Raw genomic sequence first — 20,205 nt, 5'->3', positions numbered from 1 at the left:
GATGGTTTGCCAAAACCTCAAGCAGTGACAAAATCCACAGAGTGTCCTGAAAGGGATGCCTTTGCAAAACCGTGCCTCTGCAGATGGTTTAGATTAGAGATGTTTAAAAACACATGGCGGCATTAGTTTGGTTTAGAACTCATAGTTAATTCAGTAGATAAAATAATGCAAATTTGAAACCCTAGCCTGTGTATCAGAAAAATCATCAAATCTTATGATTGCTCTTAGGGGAGGTTGGTATGTGATGTGTTGATTTTTTAAATGATCTAATTGAAATAATAAAATTAAGCAAGAAAGGGGTAAGAGAGAGAGAGAGAGAGAGAGAGAGAGAGAGAGAGAGAGAGAGAGAGAGAGAGATTGAAAATACAAGAGTATAAGTAAAAACTTTCTTCCCTGTAGAAGATTTATTCCTTTTAAGCTGTCAGATCCAATCAATTTGTATGGGATTCGACAGCCAATTGTCATTTCCTGAGATAAACTATGTAAAGAGGTTGTGTTACAGAGACGGCATGAAAAAAAATGGAAGAAATAGCTCCAGAGGACGATGCAGAGAGAGGCCAAAATATCCTCAAAGCCCACAAAGTGTTGCCAGGATCCCTTCACCTTCCCAAGAAGAGCAGATAAGCAGCTTACACACAAGTTTCCCGTTGGCTTCTTCTGCTCTTTGTGCACATTTTAGTAAATTCATTTCTCTTATATGTGCTTTTTAACCTTGGTGGGGCTCTGTGTGAACAGCGAGGTTGCACACTGTGGTCTGTGGCTCAAGAGGTATGAGTGACCCTAGGCCCCTGAAAGGCTCTGTCACTAAAAGCCTGGCTCCCCCACCCCCTTTTTTTATGCCTAAAATCAAATGTATTCCACCCTTGGATCCCACAGCGGGGCAACCGGCAAACAACTCCTGGGAAAGAGCTTCTGTATGGGAACAGCGTTGATTTAATGATGTATTTTACTGTGTGTGCTACCTGCGGCACAAATAAAAGCATGCAGCTATGTTAAAATTGCCACTAGAAGAATGTTCATCTAAGGGTTCTGTGCCTTTCAGAAAGCAGGGGACAAAGATTCTGCAAAAATAGAATCAGGTTTCCAACCACAGTTGATGGGCTCAAAGGGCTTGACTCTCAGAGGTGGCACAACATTTAGTTGTCCCCCAGAACGGGGGAGCATTTTGAGCATTTTCTAAACATAAAAACTAGAAACCAGGGCTTTTAATGTCTGGAAAGAGTCCACAATCAAAGCAAATGTGTTCCTTTAACAGCAAAGTGCGCAGACAACACATACAAACAGACACACACACACACACACACACACACACACACACAAAGAAAAATATGGGTAGACAGAAGTGCACAGAATTTCTCTGGACTCCTGAAGATTTCCATTATAAAATTAATTTAATTTTGTTTTAGCAACAGAGACATTGTAATTAGCCAATCTGAACTACTGACCCATAGTTCAGAATCAATACCCATTTAATATTTGTAATCAGAGAATATATTTATCTTTTTTCTTTTCGTCATTTCTTAAGTAAATGGAAATGTAAACCCCAGGCTTAGATCAAACTCCTATTTTCAGATAGATTAACCATGTTCTACCATATGGAGAATGAAGGGAGATTGTTTGTTTGCTTGTTTTGTGTATGTTTGTTTCTCATATATGACATAATACTTTCTTCTTGAGACTATTAATATATAGAATTGTAGAATCTCAGAGTTCGGAGAAACTTGTGGCTCTCTGGACCAACTTATTCAAACTCTGAATTCTTTTGAATGGTCCGTCTTCCCTGCCAAGTCACCATGTATCTTGCTTGAACACGGCTCATGCTGCCATCCCAGGGCAAACCACCCACCTCTGGCTGGTGCTGGAGACCTTTCATTCCATCCTAGAAGATTGCTCATCATGAACAGAAGCAAAGGGACCGAGTCTGCGAGCAGGGCAGCTGGGTGAGCATGAGCATCCAAATACAGTACCACCTGTCCTCTTCCACCACCTTCCTCCTGTGTCTCACCACTTTTGTCCCCAACCTGGCTTCCTTGAACATCATTTCATCAAAGGCATAATAACATTGTGTCAGCCCTACTGCTGTGAAAATTGTTTGAAATACTTCAATTCAGGGGAAGATGCTCAGGGAAAGCAAAGACCTACCTGTGCTCTGCCCATCATCCCTACCCCCCAACAACCAGACTTCTGACCATGTTCTCTTTGTGTTTCATGCCATGTCCTTCAATGCACTTAGTAAAATTGTGAAGACTTGCTAAATTTTGGAACTGAAATTTCCCCTCTATATATTGAAAGCTACTGAGACAGGCTTAACATAAACCTCCTGCCGTTAGAACATTACAGTGTGTTCTCTCCTTTGTAATAGGGACATTTGAGCCAAGTTCTGGAACACATCACGCATTCAGATGACAGGAAGAAAGAGGGCCAGTTCTTAAATCATCCATGGCTCACTAAAGGAGATAACTAAAGGAATATTTTTTTGAAAAGTAAATAATCGCACTCTCCACACTATCCTTTGTATAAATAGAAATTTATTTTCATACATCAGGACGGCTGATATGATATCTGCTGATTTGGGATGTTGTTACTGTAGGGAAAATATTTCAACGCCAAGAGTGTGATAACCTGAACTAGTAATCAAACATTAAGGGTCTGATGGCTTAAATGAAGAGTTAGAAATGTTTTGTTATTTATATATTATAGTCCATAGACATACATTTATGAAATGCTTGAGGGACTTAGAAAGTATTTATTTCCCAACACCATTCATTTAGTTAGCCAAGTACCATTTTTTATAGATAATATAAAGGGAAACCAGTTACCCTTTATAAATCTGTAACAATTTCATAGGTAGTTCTTATGTTCTAGGAATAATATCAAAATACAGGGGGAAAGAGCCCCTTGAGCTTCTCAGACCCATATTATTTCAATACCAGATTTAAAATATTTCCCTCAAAACACTTATGGATGTTTTAATGCTGTCTATAATGTGGATTCTTATCTTGAGGGACCCACGACTGTAGAATCTTACCTATCAGCAGAATGAATTTGGCCCATAAATATATTATATTACTGTTCTGAACCTCAAAACACCTCTACAGTAAAGAAGGGTATAAATGAGCAAATAAATAATATATTTCTACTTTACATAGTTTCTGCTTTTAATAAGTATAGTTGACTAGCTCATATCAATAATATTTGGGTACATAATTCCAGGACAGCCGAGGACCGCAAAATACATTACATTGGGAAGAATGAAAGTATAGAATATAGGTCAAGGCTTTCATTTTTACCTGCAGAACACAATCTTCCCTATCCTCAGATCGATGTCAGGTTAGCCCCAAGAAAAACATTCTAATGTTAGGCACAGCGTGTTTTTAAAGTGACCAATGAATGGATTTTTTTACTGCGTAGTTCCCATGTATCACGGTAAGAAAGATGATGGGTTGGAAAACAGGCAGTATCCATTAAAATGAAGTTTGCTTTCCAGGCCAAGACCTATATTAGAATTTATATATGCCCAGAGCCTGATAACTTGGAGCCTGAATTCTATTCTTTCTGGCTCTGAGCCAGAGGGGCCACGATCCATTTCACTAGTTCAGCTAGTTCAGTTACCACCTGTGTTCCAACAGTGAAGTCAGACCGAGAGGAAAGGAAGCTCGCTGGGCCCCTTAGATTCCTATCCACTCAAGCCGCTGTATTTATTATTCCACCAGGGAATGCTCTGCCCTTGAAGGCTGATCCGCTGAGGGTGGGATCACAGGCAGCAGGTATGCCATGAACAACAAACCCATATTCTTAACATATGTTTAATTTGAGTAACTCTCCTCCTTGAAAATACCTCTTGATTTTAAATCCACATCCTGATTTGCCCACTCTTGTTACCATTTTCTGCTGCCTGTTCTGAATTAATCCTTTGAGGTGGTCATTCCCCGGAAAGAAAAAAGGAAAATGAGAAGAGAGATGCAAAGTTGGGAATGAGAATGAAAGAGAATGGGAGAAAGCAGAGGGAAGGGGGTCATTAAGCAGAGTCTGTTTGCACGTGTCAGGTTTGCTCTGAGCTGGGAAAGACAGGAGAGGTAGAGGAAGAAGAGAACTACATGGGAAAGACACTCGAAAGGTTATCCCTTAATATCCCTGCTGGAGAATGGAAATCATTTTTTGCAATAGAGCTCAATTTACAGAGATTATTTTGATTCTCCGTCATACTTCATCTCAAAGAGTTGATGTAATCTGAAAAGCAGTTAAAATTATTAAACTAGTTTTCCTGGTAGAAAATGAAATGATTTTTACTCTCTTAGGCAGTGTTTAAACTGAAATAATTTGAATTATATTTTATATCGTGATTATGTCACTTCGATGTCTAAACAGTCCTTGTAGAAGTGATAATCCCTGATTCTGTTTTTTCATCAACACAAAACTGACTAAGGTTAGAAAGATTAGCCACCAATTGCTGTTATTTGTAAAACCTACAGAGAAAGCTGATTTTCTTGAGGAATTCTGAGTTAAAGTACGTTCTCTGTCTTAAAACTATTAACCCTTTAGGACACTTTCTACATTTTTCTGAGGTAGTTTTTAATTTAGAGGATCATTAAACTGCTTCGAATACTTGATTTAACATATATTTAAAAGTGAAATAGCAATATTTTATGCTATTATGTATGTTCTAAAATAGCAAAATAGGTTGCTTAATGTCATAAAGTTTGCTTTTTCTATTTTTATCTTAGTATGAAATTCATTGATCAAATCCAGATTTTCCTAGATCATACACGACTAGTTAAATGAGATTTTTGTTAACAATATAAACCATATTTCTGTCGTTGTTACCTCATCTGCAATTTAGGATTTCTGAGCTCTTCAAATTCCCCTCCTCCCCCCTTTTTTTCCTGGTCGCTCCCAAAGAAGGCTGCAAGGGGTTCCGAGGACTACTGGCAATGCTAACGGCAGCTCGTTGGACTCCAGCATCCAAGCCCCATTGCCTTTCCCACCCAGCATCCCAGGGCTGGCCGTCACTCACCTCCAAAGTGGCCTTCACAACCATGTGCTCGCCTCCACTGGTGTGGTGCCATCGTTCCTGATCATGCCCCAGCACCCTGACCAGCTCCGCGACTGGTAAAACTTAAGCCAGACAGGTCAGGGAATGTTCATGAAGAAAGAGACAGAGCATTCTCCCCCTCCCCCCTCAATGTATATTCTTTGTCAAGTAATGCAAGCCTGTATGCCACTGTCTCCAAAGTTTATGATGCATATAGTCTTTGTATTTTCTCAGGAGAACCCTAATGCAAGCAGGGTTGTGGCAGACCTGTCCCACTAGTCAGCTATCCATGACTGTCCAAATTGTGAACACTGCTTAGGCTCAGACCTGGCTACTGTTCAATTTTATTGCATGCTCAAAATGTGGTGATCTGGAGCAGACTGTATTTTATCCAGAACTGTTCAGCAGACATTTGTGGTGTCTAGCACTGTGCTAGGTGGCAAGATGGTGTGAAGATGAATTTATCCCTCCTCTCCAAGCTCAAAAGCAAGAATGTGTGATCTGCGGTAGATTGCAAGCTACAAAACTCAGATAATTCGTGCATAGTTTACCCACGGTGGTGTCATCAGACTTAAGGCTTAGTATGAAAGTTGAAAATGGAGTGGAGATAGGGATGGTGAGCTTAGTTTGTGGAAAAGGCCTTTGAAAGGTTGAGCTAGTCTGCATTTAGTGGGAGGCGACCTCACATGAAGAATACCTACCTCCTACCTCAAGATCCTGCAAATGGTTTGGGGATGGTTGGTGAACCACAGGTATTCCTAAGGCTGGTTCCTATTAGACAGGGAAAACTAGAAGCCTTGCTTTTCCTCATCTTTGCTGTGGAATGAAACCAATAAAGCCAGTTAGTATTTAGACAAGCGAGCGCTGCTCATCTGGGAGAGAATGTTCCTGGGGTGGGAATGACCAGTAGAGGCCACTGAAGGGCTTTTGGGGGCAGAGGGAGAGTTCAAATAATGCAAGAATCAATGGCGACTCTGTTAACATCATTCAGATCTACCTAAATCAAAGTCATAAGGAAAACCTTACCTTTGCATATGTATTTCTGTCATTCCACAAATAAAACGTGTAGTTCAAAATCTGGCACAGTGACTGTCTACACAAGACTGAATTCTATAGAAGAAAAATACCTAAGAGAAGTTTGTATTGCCAGATGCTTGGCATCATGTAGTCAAAACATTTTGAATGTGTTTTAAAATAGTCTTCCAGATGTGTGACCACTTGTAGCTAGCTAGAGCCCTTGTCTGCATTTTGGAAGGGAGTGGGGTGAAAAACAGGTATACAGGAAAATGAAACTCTTATTGCCTTCCTGGTCTGACTGCCTTGGGAAAAAGTAGTTTAATTTAAAAAAAAAATTTTTTTTTGCTTTTCAATCAATTTCTTCAACTTTGCCTTTGACCTGGCAAATATAGACACAGAACTTTCCGCAGTACCTTCTATTTTCCATATGAAAGACATTATTGCCATCAAGTTATGACATTTTTTGACTCCATAAGTAGTGATCTGGAAGTTCAACTTTATTTTGTGTTTATTTGTCCTGCTTCTTGATATTAAATATTATCAATTCCATATATATATATATGTATGTATATATATATATATATATATATATATATATATATATATATCAGTTTGCCCACTTTCTTTAACATCTTAAGGTTTATGTTCAAGAATACAGAATTAAATTAGGAAAAATACATAGAAATTTATTTACCTTTGAACTAGACTTCCCCATGGAAAATTCTAATTCTTCAGTGAGAGCTATATGCTTTGTTAACACCCCCCCCTTAGGTTTATATTTGCAAATAGTAGATGCTAAATATTTAATGGCCTATAAGAATTACAGAGAAAATTGCTCAGGAGAATTTACACCTTATGAGTCTTGCACAATTTCCCCCCTCTAGGCCACAGAGAGAGAGATATTCTGTTTGTACTTAAGATAATCAATAAGTAAATCTGTGGACTTTGTAACTGATATAACATGGTATCCTTGCCAGATTTAAAAGAGAAAAATGCCGGGGGTATAAAATCCCGAAGTGTTGTTGCATGTCAATCTGATTTTTAATACTTATCTCTTTCTCTCAGCATAGTGTTGTGTTTAATTAATTTTCAATTATTCCAAATTACTCTTTGACACTAGTTACAGAAGGTACATTGATAGAACTGGCATTGGACAAATATAGTAGGTTGTCATCCCTTTCTGAATACTATAATTAAGTTAAAGATAACATGAGGTTCCTGTGGTTGTTTTAACTGAGAACTGGTTTAACCAAGTCACACAGACTAACAGGCTTAAAATGTCAGTTGTTTCCAAACAATTGGAAAATTGGACTGGAATGCGTGATATTCACCTGGGCAGATGGGTCTGGGTTCTTTATCTTGTAGAGTCGAAGAATGAAACCACAGATGAAAAGTGTTATAGCAAAAGGTGGAAATTTATTGAGAAACAAGCATAGACTCTCACGTGGGGAGAGGAAAAGAGTCCCACTAAGTCCCTTTTCTCTACAATTTATAAAGGCTGCAGATCTTTGTGCCTTGATATCCACTTTGATTAGTCACTATCCCCCTTAAATTGGTCACTATAGCAACTCCAGAGCTCATGCCTCACATGCAGTATGTGAGGGTCCCTCCTTTTTCTCCTTTATTGTTTCCCTATTCCCTCTGGCCTTTCTTCTTTCCCTTCTGGATGTCGGCCTTCCTTCCCTTTATTTTATAAATATATCCCTTCTCCTGTCCAACCCCCTTATTTTATGGAAATGTGCCCTTTGCAGCTCTGTAGCTCTTGCTTTTTCCATGGACCACTTAATTTCTAAAATTTCCTAAACCTGTCTATTTTATTCCTAGAAACTCTTATTTTACCCCTAAAAACTCCTTTCAACAGTTCCAAAGGAAAATATGAAATTGTCATTCTCTAAAGTTCCTATTGGTTGCCTGCCAAAATTATCCTGAAACTACATTGGTGGGAGAAGGGTTGAGTGGCAGTTGGAGATAACTTATTAGGACAAATTTGGAAGTTTGACATGAGATGTATGGACTTTGATTGACATGATGAGAGGTTGGTAGCACCTCTCGTGGGAGAGGTGATGGTGACTTAGATTTTGTCCCGACCCACGGGGCAACAACGGCGGTATGCAGGAACCACCTAAGAGAATGAAACAAACAAGGAACACTGAAGAATGGAGGCAAGACAAGGTTCTGATCAAGCCTCAACTTTATTCTTTGAAATGGCTGTATTTATACAGCAGAAACAAAGGGGGCAGGGTTGCCTATGCAGAGGGGTCTTTGGCAGTGTATAATTGGTTTAGGCACTGAGTGACAAGGTGGTAAGGGATCTGGCAACACAGGATTGGCTAACTGCCAGGGCAGGGTAACATTCCAAGGTGTGACATTCCAAGGCTGGGCTATCTAGGGGGGGGGGGGGGGGAGGATCAGGAAGGGGAAGTTGCAAAGATGCTAAGCGGCAGGTTAATCTTATCTTCTGGCCAAACCTTCAGGGCACCGCAAAACTTCTGCTAGAAGGAACTTAATTCTATTTTCTTTAAGACTGAGTTGCTTGTCTCAACTCTGATGGCTCCCAAGAAGATTTGTGGGGTTTATTTTGGAAGGAGAAGATATAAGACTCGGAGGTTGCTAATAATGGCAGAACTCTGGTTTTCTCTGATAGGTTTTCAAAATGCTCTGTACCTCTACTCCTGCCTGAAGATGACCAGCTTTTCTTTTTGTTGGTTGATATGATTGAAATAGTAATTGGAGAAAGGAGTTTAATGTGAACCTAGATACAAAAAGAAGTGGACAGGAGCTTTAAATCTCTATTATGGCTCTATCTTTGTCTCTATATGACAGTAAGCTAGTCACTTAACTTGGTTAGGAAAATATGTCACAGCAGGTTATTGTCCACCAGCAGGCGATAGTCTGTCCACCAGGCAAAATAGAACCGGAGTGTATTTTTTGAGCCAAAATAGGGTCCAGTGATCATGAGATTAAATGAGTATGAAGGCCCTGTGTCTGGGAGGGATCAGAAGTGCACAGTAGGCATGTGATCCTAACTTTGGCTAGTGATGGGTCATGGGAATTAGCTAAACATACAAATAATTCAAAGTGTTTAGTTTACCATTTTCTCAAAATACTTAGAGGTTGATCAAATATGTATTGAATGCTGTGGTAGGCAGAATAATGGCCACCCATAGATGTCCACCTCCTAATCCCAGGAACCTGGGAATATGTTCCTTTATATGACAAACGGGACTTTGCAGATGGGATTCAGTGAAGGATCTTGGGATTCAGTTAAGGATCCTGGATCATCTGGGTGGACCCAATGGGACCACAAGAGTCTCCATATGTGAGAGGGTGGCAGGAGAGTCAGACTCAGAAGGAAAAGGGATGATGGAAGCGAAATCAAAGTGATGTGACGTGAATAAGACTCTAGGAGCCATTTCTGCTTTGAAGATAGAAGGTGGCCAGCTATGAGCCAATGAACGAGGCCGGCCTCAAGGAGCTGGAAAGAAGGCAGGGAAATTGATTCTCCCCTCGAGCCTCCAGAAGAGGATGCAGCCCTGCCATCGCCTCCAGAACTGTAGGATAATAAATGTGTATTGTTTGAAGCCGCTTAGTGGGTGGTTATGTGTTACAACCACGATAGGAAATGAGTACAAACTACTCATTCTCTGGAACCGTCTTAGGCACAAAACACAGCACAGAAAAAAGAGAAGCATGTGGTCTCCTGCTCTTGGGAGGCTCACAAGTTCAAAGTGCCCATCTTATTTGACCCATGAGGAAATTAAGCTGATATAATTAGCATGATTTTCACCCAGAGAATCAGTCTCAAGTACCAGCTTATGGATCTTTATGCAACAACATCTGCACCATGTGAATATGAGAGAGAGGAAAAAATCCCATTCCGCCTCTTCTTGGACACAAATTTTGTGTGTTACCCTAAAGACGGCTGTCCTCTGACCAGGACAGGAAACTGCTTAATACCAATCCAATCGCTTTTATTTATGAATGATGTCTTTAGGATAACAGTCCTGCCTTTGCATCTTGAAGAGCTGAAACAATGGAAAGCCACTGAAAGAAAAGGAGGTGGTCTTTTCTCCAGGGCAGTGGCTTTTAACCTAAATGAAGAAACTGTGCCCTAAAGAAGTTAAGTGAGAGGAACAAAGTAGTGACAGGCCCTCCTTGAACTTGAGTTTCTTGATTCCTTTTCAGCCTCTGCCCATTTTCCCCACAGACACCGGGTGCCTGGATCCAGGTGCTTTTTTAGAATCTGAAATAGGAATCAAGTCCATGTCACTAACCTACCTTTCAGCACACCCAGTGTGGGTTAGGAAAGGAAATTAACATGTAAAGAAACCCTTTGGAAACTGAAGGAGCCATGCTAGTTCTCTCCTTATGTTATTTGGCTGGTCTCACTGTTGGTGTCATTTTCAAGTGTGGGGCTTGATTTAATAGAGACAGCCAACAACTGTGGATCTAATCAAATGGGGCTCAGAGCGCAGAGCTTTCTGTGTGGGAGAGCTGTAAGAAACATTTTCAAGTTTTGGAGGGGTCTGAATAAGGCGAAAAGTATTCGAAGAGAGCTGGAAAATCAGGCTTGCGGATCTTGTTTTTCAGGTCTGTTATAGTCACTCTGTGAAGTATTGCAGACAATTCGTTATAATTTATCACACTGATACTCTTAGGTTGGATGAAGCCCAAACACAACTGAGTTAGATGCATATTAAATTACCTCTTACTTAAAAGGAGGGTGGTCTCACCAAGGCAGGATGGAGTTCATTAGCAGGCTGAATTTTGCTTAACTCTTCATTATCTGGTTTCATATTATTCCTTGGTCCCAAGGAACATTGGACACCTCTCCTTTTTCAATTCTTATAGAAGTTCATGGGGCACTTTCTGAATCTCAGCAGCCACCCATTTCAGAGATAAAATAATCATCACATGTCTGTAAACAAAACTCAGACTACTATGAAAATTGCTCCTGTTCTTTGCATAAAATATATATTTTTAAGAAAAAGAAAAATACTATCCTTGTGAATGTTTAAAATTTGTTTGTTTTTGTTAATCCTCACCTAGCGATAGTTTTTCATTGATTTTTTAATTTTATTTTTTTTATCCTCACCCCAGGATATTTTCCCATTGATTTTTAGAGAGAGTGAAAGAGAGAGGGAAAGACAGAGAAACATCAGATTGAGAGAAACACATCGATTGGTTGCCTCCTGCACAAGCCCTGACTAGGTCCCAGGCTGGGGAGGAGTCTGCCACAGAGATACATGCCCTTGACCAGAATCTAACCCGAGACTCTTCAGTACCCAGGCCGATGCACTAACCACTGAGAAAATTGGCTAGGGCTGTCCTAGTGTATTTTTATTTTGATCTGCACAATGCAAAATATTCCGCTCCATTGTGATAATTGACTGACTATTGAGTGTACTCTAATATAGGTGATCACATTTCTTCTACCTGATGAGCACTGTCACACACATCATTTAATGAAAGACAGGATTCTATTGACAGATGGCCTTTCCAGAAACTTCAAACTCTATGTAAGTGGACTTTGAAAATGTGTGTTGTAAGTCTTTTAGGTGGTGTTTCCCCTGGAGGGCAAAAAGGACAGAGAAAAATCCCTGAGGTGCCCTAAATTTAATCATTTGACTCCAAAGGAATTTGTATTCATGCATTTTTGTTTGTCTCTGAGTTGTTTATTATTTTGTTCTTCTTTTAAAAACTACGTCAGGTTGAACACTGGGGCATTTGATATCTATTTATCTGTTGGTTTCCAACTCTACATAAATGCTTCCCATAAGAGGGGGTTTATCTCAGCTTAGAAATGAACCACCATGACATATTTTTATCCCTTTCCACACTCTAGTTACCCTCAGTCTTTGGGTCTCTCGTTAAACATCAAAGAATCCTCATTGGGAAAAGGTTGGGTGTGGAAATTGGGGGGTGGGTGAGACTTGGTATTGGATGACAATCACAAAAATCAGTTTACTCTTGTCTCTAGCATTGATCTTTCAGCAAGCACTTAAACCCAGTTTTTTCTAGTCCTCTTCAGTACTTCAAAGTAGCAGTTTATCAATAGAACCACCAAGCTAGACACAGTCCTAAGGGGTCATCTGGTTCATCTCAGTGCCTTAGGCATAGGAATATCTAAGTAATTCCAGGCAGATAAAAAGAGACAAAGACACTGCTGCCTTTGAACCACAGTTGCCTCCTTGGCTATAGACCTCATTTCCCCTTTGCTTCTCTGAAAAATGTACTCACCATATAGTTTTAATGTGAATTCTTTATTTTTCTATTCTGCCTGAATTCTTTTACTTTCCTTCTAAATTTAGACTAATGCCATGCACTGACTGTCACAGCTGGCAAAACCACCACAGTAACTAAAAAAAAAAAGGGAAGAGTCTATGCATAGTGAGACACTTTAGGCTTTTGGGTTTTGTTAATGGTCCCTCTATAATTTCTGACCTAAGTGGCTTGGTAATGAGCTGATGTGGGAGATTTCATGACTCTATGGGTGGACCCTTCAAATGTAGACTTATTTTATCAGCAGGAGGTTGTTAAGTGACATATGGAGACTGAATGTTCTTTTTTTTCAACCTCCTCAAGTATAAATCATGAATCCTACAAATTCAGAAAGAAATTGCCCACAAAGCAATACATAGATCTCTCTATCATACAATTGTGTTTAGACAGTCTTGCCAAAACAATAGTTCTGAATCTGATTAGCCTGCTTATTATTGTGCTTGTGAGGAAAAAAAAAAGACACCTGATAAATGAATTCTATTGGATTCTATAGCTAAACGCCATTACCACCTTTTTTACATGTCAAGGAAGAATTCATAGACAAAGAAGCTGGCTCTCTTTTTACATGGTGTAACTTTCTCAAGGAGGGGGGATGGGGGAGAGGGAAGGGGGAGGACCCATATTTCAGAATGCTGTGTCTGCCCCCTTTGCAAGGATTTAGTGCTTTTTCAATAAAAAATAAATTTAATTTGTGGCTCCACTTCAAGTAAGATGGTTTGATGGTGAAAGTGGAGCAGTCCCAGCTCTTGATTTAGAGAAGTCGTGTGGCTGAATCCCTTAACATCACTTTCATGTGGTTTGGGTGAGCCATTCTCAGAAACCCCAAGCATTTTTGAAGATACTAAACTAAAGACATTCACGATTCTTCCCTCTCTTTTTGCTATTAATCCTTCCTGTTTTAACAAGCACTGGAGTTAATGCTGCCTACACTCTTTCCTGTCAGATTGGAACGCTTTTTCTTCTCTCAAATAATCTCTTCTTTCTAATTCATATGACATCGATCAAAGGGTTGGATGCCGACCCATGCCATACCCAAATATCAACTTCCTATTTTTTAATTAAGCAGGATTTAGACATTTGATTTGAAGAAAGCTAGTGCTTTTTAACATTTAAAGCATGCCATATATTCATCTCTTCTTATTTTTTTTTTATAAAGTGAAAGTTTGCTCTCAGATTGTGACTCATCCTTATTCCAGCCTTCCAGCCTACACATAGCAACCTGGGTTTCATATTGAGAGAGAGAGAGAGAGAGAGAGAGAGAGAGAGAGAGAGAGAGAGAGAGAGAGACTAAAGGGTCAGTAAAGGATTGGAAATCTGTACCAGAAAAGCTTCTTTGACCTGGGTGTGTTTCAGTGGCCATTATTGTCAGATATGATGGCATATCCCCACCTTGCTTTATCCATTATTTATTAATTTGAAACAAACAAATTAATAAAAATTAAATATATGTGTGTGTGCCTGTTATACTCCCTTTTTATCAACTGACCTCAAATCTTGGATTTTTTTTTTTTTGTCCTTATGTTTTATAAGACCTAAAAAGATTTTTGTCTAGATCTAATCAAAAGTTAAAAAAAAAAAAAAAAAAAAAAAAAGTGAAACCCAAATAGAGGGACATTCAAGGAAATACCCGACCACCAGTACTCCTCAAAACAGTTAAAATTATCAAAAACAAGGGTGCTTGTTAAACACACAGACCAACAGTCTTTTCAAAATGTTGATTAAGTAGACCCAGGCTGGGACTTGGAAATCTGTGTTGTTGGTGGTTTTTTTTTTGTTTTGTTTTGTTTTAACTAAAGTGTAGTTGGCAGCATACAGTATTATATTAGTTTCAGGTGAACAATATAATGATTTGACATTTATAAGCCTTATGATATGATTACCACAGTAAGACTAACAGCCGCCTGTCACAGAGCAAAGTTATTAACTATATACCCTGTCTGTACACTACATCCCTGTGGCTTATTTATTATATAACTGGAAGTTTTTACCTCTTGCTCTCCTTCACCATTTTGCACCCATTTCCCTACCCTTTTCCTTTTAGGCAACTAAATATGGAATATTACTCAGCCATAAAAAAAGAATAGACATTTTACCATTTGCAATAACATGAATGGACTCAGAGCAGCAATTATCAATTTTTTTATTTCATGACATGCATAAACTAATTACTAAAATTCTGCAACACACCAAAAATTGCATTTTTTTTTTTTTTGCCAATATGACCAGAAAACAATAGGTGTCATTTTGATTTGTTCACACCAGACAGCTATTGTGTTGACTATTGTCATTGCTTTATTTAACAATCTAAGGGAAGAGAGGTCAGTTCTTCTGACTACATAACCAGGTATAAAGTGTTTTGAAATGTATTGTGACCCACTGCAATTGAATATCACTGACATAAGAAGGGATTATGTCAAGTAAAATAAGTTAGAAAGAAAAAGACAAATACCAGATTTCACTTATACGTAGAATTTAAAAAACGAAATAAAAGGAATAAACAAAATAGAAACAAACTTATAAATACAGAGAACAAATTGATGGTTGCCAAGTAGAAAGGGATTTGGGGGAATGGGTGAAAAAGTGAAAGTGATTCAGAAGTACAAATTTCCAGTTATAAAAACAGTCACAGGGATGTAAAGTGCAGCATAGGGAATACAGACAATAACATTGTACTGTAATAACTATAGATGGTATCAGATGGGTACCAGATTTATCAAGATGACTACTTCATAAGGAATATGTCTAACCACTATGTTATACTTCTGGAAAAAATAAAATATTGTACATCAACTACAATTGAAAAATAAATTTAAATAAATAAATAAATTGAAAATCTTTTCTCCTTCCCTCCCCCCCCAAAAAAATTAAAAGCTAGTAGGTTTCAGAGCAAGAAGTTAGCTCTGGGGACCTCAAGTGTGTTAACCCTTTTCTTTCCACCTCAGTGCTTCATGTGGCTCAGAAACTGAAGGTTTTCTGGGGAAAGTAAAGAGAATTGAATAATTATTTAAGAAAAAAGTTATCAAATTGTCCAAAGTTGTCCTGAAGATAACAAAAGGTTGATAAACTCCATGAGATCAGAACCATGTCTGCACACTAACGTTTTAAAAAAATGAGATATAATTCACATACCATAAAATTCACCCTTTTAAAATGTATGATTCAGTGTTTTTGGTATAGTCACAAAGTTGTTAGATCACCATTATCTAATTCCAGAACATTTTGTCACCACTCCCCCCAAATAAATCCTATATCCCCATTCTCTCCAACACTTGTTATTTTTCTTTTTTTCTTTCCCCAGCTTTATTGAGATATAATTGACATGTGAACATTTAACCTCACAGCCATCCTAGTGGATGTGAAGTGGCATCTCACTATGGTTTGATCACTAATGTTTGTATTCTCAGCACACAGGTCTAGGCACACGATAGCCTCCATATTGAAAGGCATAAAAATTGAAAGGGATTCTAAGAAAAGTCTCAGAATGTCTGGCTTCTAATCTTTAGGAAATTGTATTTTAGAATGAGCTGCCTTTTTTTAAAAAAAAAAAAAACAAACTCCGTCAAGAAGTAGCATGCAAGTTAATTTCTAATGGGGTGATAACTATCAGTAGATGGCCACTCTTCTTAGAGTTTAGAATGACATGTGCACCTGGGATAGAAACTTAGGCAAAGGAAAAGAGAGCTCAGAAGGAAACAAAACCCTTTCCCTTCATCTCCATTCAAGTTTAAGTGCCCGGCTTGTGACCCCTGTGGTTGGCTTTAGCACCTTTACGCCTTGCATGCAGTCAGATGCCTGGTGCTACATGATTGCCTAGAAGGGAGGTTTTCGACAGCAGTGTTCTCCAATTCCATGTGTTTCCATGTGAGTTCCTGAGGTACTTGCAGAAATACATACTAGCTCACTAGTAGCCAGAAGCATCTGATCTGTCTGCCTCGGAGCCCACTGACAGTTAGGCATTTGCTTTTAGGCAAATAAAATGTCAGCCACCATTAAACAGCATATGGCAACAATATGGCCATTCCCTCTCCCGGGAACAGCGTCTCCCCAGAAGAGATGGTACTTGAAATAGGAGATACTTTTGAATGCAAAACCCCTATTGCTCTCACCCAGGCATGATGGCTGGGGAGTGGGCTGAGTGCCATACACAGAAGAACAAACCAGATCAAATGGGAACATAGGGGACCGGCTGCCCAGCCAGCGACGGCCAAAGGTGATTTGTCCTAGGCAGCTGGGTCTGTGGTTAAGGGGAGGTACCATCCCTAAGCTGGTCTGGATTAGCTCCATAAAATAGAAAACAGCCCCCACAGCCACTTAAGAAGGGGTTGAGCCGACTGCAATTGAGCACAGTGGTGTGCAGTGAGCAGAGGGAGACATTGACAGTGAAGTCTCCACCCGTCTCCTCTCAGTGGCATTCCCTCGGTGAATGGGGTAACATAAACTGCCTTGTCTCAAAATGGATGATGAGGGTGTGGAACCCAGTTTCCTGGGTCGATTCGTGTTCAAGTGGACATGTGCAATACGGGGAAAAAGGAGCACCACCTCTGCAGAGGATACTAGAAATGGTCACTATTTCTAGAGACCTGATCCTGAAAGCATTGCCTACGCCTTGCTTGTCGTAATTTCAGGACCTATACAGTATCCAAATCATCAAAATGTGATACTTGTCCTGGAATTATACCTCAGGTGTTACTAGTTTTACTATAGTCGGTTAGGCTCATCAGTTTTATATCAGGCCTTTAACATCTGAGCTTGCATTTTGAGGCTCTTGAGTTGATTGTCAGCATGGCCACATCAATGAAATCACTGGCCCTCTGAAAGCAGAGTCCAAATGTAGAGTGACAGAAGCTTTGATTAGATAGCATCATCCAAAAATTCTTGTCAATTTAATCATTATTTTTCTACTTGGGTAAACTACTGTATTTGATTGTGTAAAGTCCATATATTATTTCTCAAAGTAATTCTAAGACTCTAGTATTATAAAGAATAAAATAAAACAAGTAAAAAGTTGAGAGAGATTTTTATAGAGCCAAGAAAAACAAGGTAGGGAAACTTCTCATTTCCAGTTGATTTTGTTTGTCTAAATTGTATTCATCATGTAATTTAATAATGCTTTATTATGACACTGAATAACTAAATTAACACAAAATGTTAAATGCCTAGGAAAGTGATTAAATTGTGTAAAAATGATATTATTAATGCTTTTCATAGAATATGCCTCAGAAAGTGTACTGTTAAAAAGGAGAACAACAAAAATCACATATTTTAGTGTCAATCAATTTTTCTGGAATGCCTTTTTACTCTTTAGTCATGGATGTAACTGACAGGGCAATATCATCCTTTGCTCTTTGTGCTGACAGTCTATAAATTCCATGACAACTGGCAGCAACAACTAGATCGGTAGCTGTATGAACAGCCAGAGGTTGCAGGAGTTTTTTTTCCAAGACACTTTGCTCCCAGGAGGTTGATGCATACTTTCCAAATGAGAAGAGGAGCTGAGTTCTCCATCAGTGCTGAGTTGTGGGACTGTTCAAAAGGAACCTAAATGTTTTGATGAGAAATAAAAAATTTAGTCAGTCATCCAAACATTTGCCACCATTACATCAAACATCAGGACACTTTAAAAAATCTCAAGAAATGACCGAATTTTAGACGTTACATCTAGATAATTGAGATCATACTGCCTTAACGTTTCCATATGAATGATAGCATGTCAAATGTGGCATATCCTGAAGATCTGGTCTGAGTCTTTATATATATCCTATAACACATAGACTATTTAATATAATTAATGCATTAAGCCTTAAAAATAAGTGAGCATGTTGAATCACATAACTACTCCTCCATGTCTAATCTTTCAAATATAAAGTAAGTATGTCCACTCCATTCCTCATGGAGATATTGGAAACACTGGTCTGCAGAAAAACAGAGTCGCTTCTGGTGGCAGAACTCTAGTGCCCCTAGGGGTTGTTACCCTTTCTCAGCATTAATTTGACATTTGATCAAATGTAGGTAGAATTCTGAATTTGAGATGAAGGCTTTTGTGACATACACAATTTTTTGAAGTAATTGGGTTAGCACTTAGTGGGCACTCACTGTGATGAATGAATGAATGAAGAGTAAATGAATGAATGAATAAAAAAGTAAGAAGTAGAGTTCTCACTTTGTGGGGTTGGAGTCTAGTTGATTAGCCAACTAGGTGTTTCAGTTTCATAGAAATACCCTCACTGCTCATTTTCCCCTAGTTTAGTCTCTCAACAAAACTGTATAAGTTTTGGAGCAGTATTTGCTGGGATTTAACTGAAATGTAGATGCAATAAAGTGGTCGAATTCTGGATTTTTCTAATTTAATGACATTCCTTTGTCCATGTTGATTGGAGCTTTGGTAAATTCAATTGTTGGTACCACCTGGATAATTTTAAGTCTTTCTGAAGCTTTAAAGAAAACATTTTCAGCATAGCCTGAGCAACATAAGAATTTCATCAATTGAAAACTAAGAATCATTTCTGTGGGATGTGTAAAACAAGAAGCTGACCGGCATTATTTTCTTTTTCTTTAATTCAGTATCATTATTGAGAGTTATTCTTGAACTTTATGAAAACCAGATTGGGGCACACATGCATGTTCTCCATTGAAATGTGTTCAAGGAATTGGAACTGAAAATCATTCAAACTAGGAAAACATGACATTGAAAAATAGTCCACATTCTTTAATCTACCTCAGAGTGTCTGAGACTGTTTTTGACTAGAAAGCCTTAGGCTGGTAGCAGATCCGAGTTTTTTAGAAATGGGTGTTTAGCTTCCCAGTCAGAAAGAGGTCATAATTTTTTTCCCCAATCACTTCTTTGCTGGCTTGTCAGTTACAACCTTTGATCCTCTTTGTTGCTCAGAAAGCTATGATTTCTTGCTGTTGTCCACAGAAAGACACCCAAATAGTGCCTGCCACTCAAGGCCCTGTCTTGTCTGGCCCAGGTGACCTCTTCAGTCACATTTCCTACTACCTGCCTCTTCCATGCAACCTCTTTCCCAGCCAAACCAGACTGCGGGCCTTTCATCAGGCTCTGTTTTGGTGCCTCTAGTCTTTTATTCCCATTATCCATCTCTGTTTTTTGTTTCTTATCCCCTCCCAACTTTTTTTTTTGAGGGGGGGCATTAAATATATTTTACTGATTTGAGAGAGAGAGGAAGGGAGAGGGAGAGAGATGGAAGCATGAATTGGCTGCCTCCTGCATGCCCCTACTGGAGCTGGGGCCCACGACCTGGGCATGCACCCCAACCAGGAATCAAACTGGCAACCTCTTGGTTCTTGGGTCAACATTCAACCACTGAGCCATACAAGCTGGGCTCCTTTCTCTTTGTTGAATGTTCATACTTCATATACATGTCCTTCCATGAGGTTTTTCACGCTCCTCTCTTCTCTTAGCTAAAACAAATCTTCCCCCATCACACACAGGTGCTCCTATGATTTAGTCATGGCATGTACCACATTCACTTGCAGGATGTCGTGGGACAAAAATTTACCTTACTCCGCTTGCCATGGTACCCACCACCTGCATGACTGAGTCTGTGCAGGGGCATCTTTTTCCGCTTCATACAAAGGCATGGCCTGGCACGGTGGATTAGCAGCAACTTTGCCTGCCTGCCTTTTTCCTTTACCAGGGCACAAGTTCATGGAGTGCAATGACTACCTTTGTATTACCCTCATGCTTGGTACAATGCCCTCCTTACACGTAAGATCATTTATTAAATTTAATTGAAGGGATGAAATGTATTTACTAAAAACAATAACTTCCACACATAAACACAAACATGGAAACCGCTGCAGGAAACAAAATGGACTTCTGAGCTGATGTGGACGAGCCAACTTGTCTGAGTTTA

At 39.2% G+C, this 20,205-nt stretch overlaps 1 protein-coding gene across 5 annotated transcripts in view; it reads left to right on the top strand.

The window, feature by feature from the left end:
• DYNC1I1 (dynein cytoplasmic 1 intermediate chain 1) overlaps positions 1 to 20,205 on the top strand; it is a 274,243-nt gene that overhangs the window by 189,745 nt on the left and 64,293 nt on the right. The window lies entirely within an intron of this gene.

Source organism: Pipistrellus kuhlii, unplaced genomic scaffold (assembly GCF_014108245.1).
Source record: "Pipistrellus kuhlii isolate mPipKuh1 unplaced genomic scaffold, mPipKuh1.p scaffold_m20_p_10, whole genome shotgun sequence".
Classification (NCBI taxonomy): domain Eukaryota; kingdom Metazoa; phylum Chordata; class Mammalia; order Chiroptera; family Vespertilionidae; genus Pipistrellus; species Pipistrellus kuhlii.
This window is presented reverse-complemented; position numbering and strand designations above follow the sequence as displayed.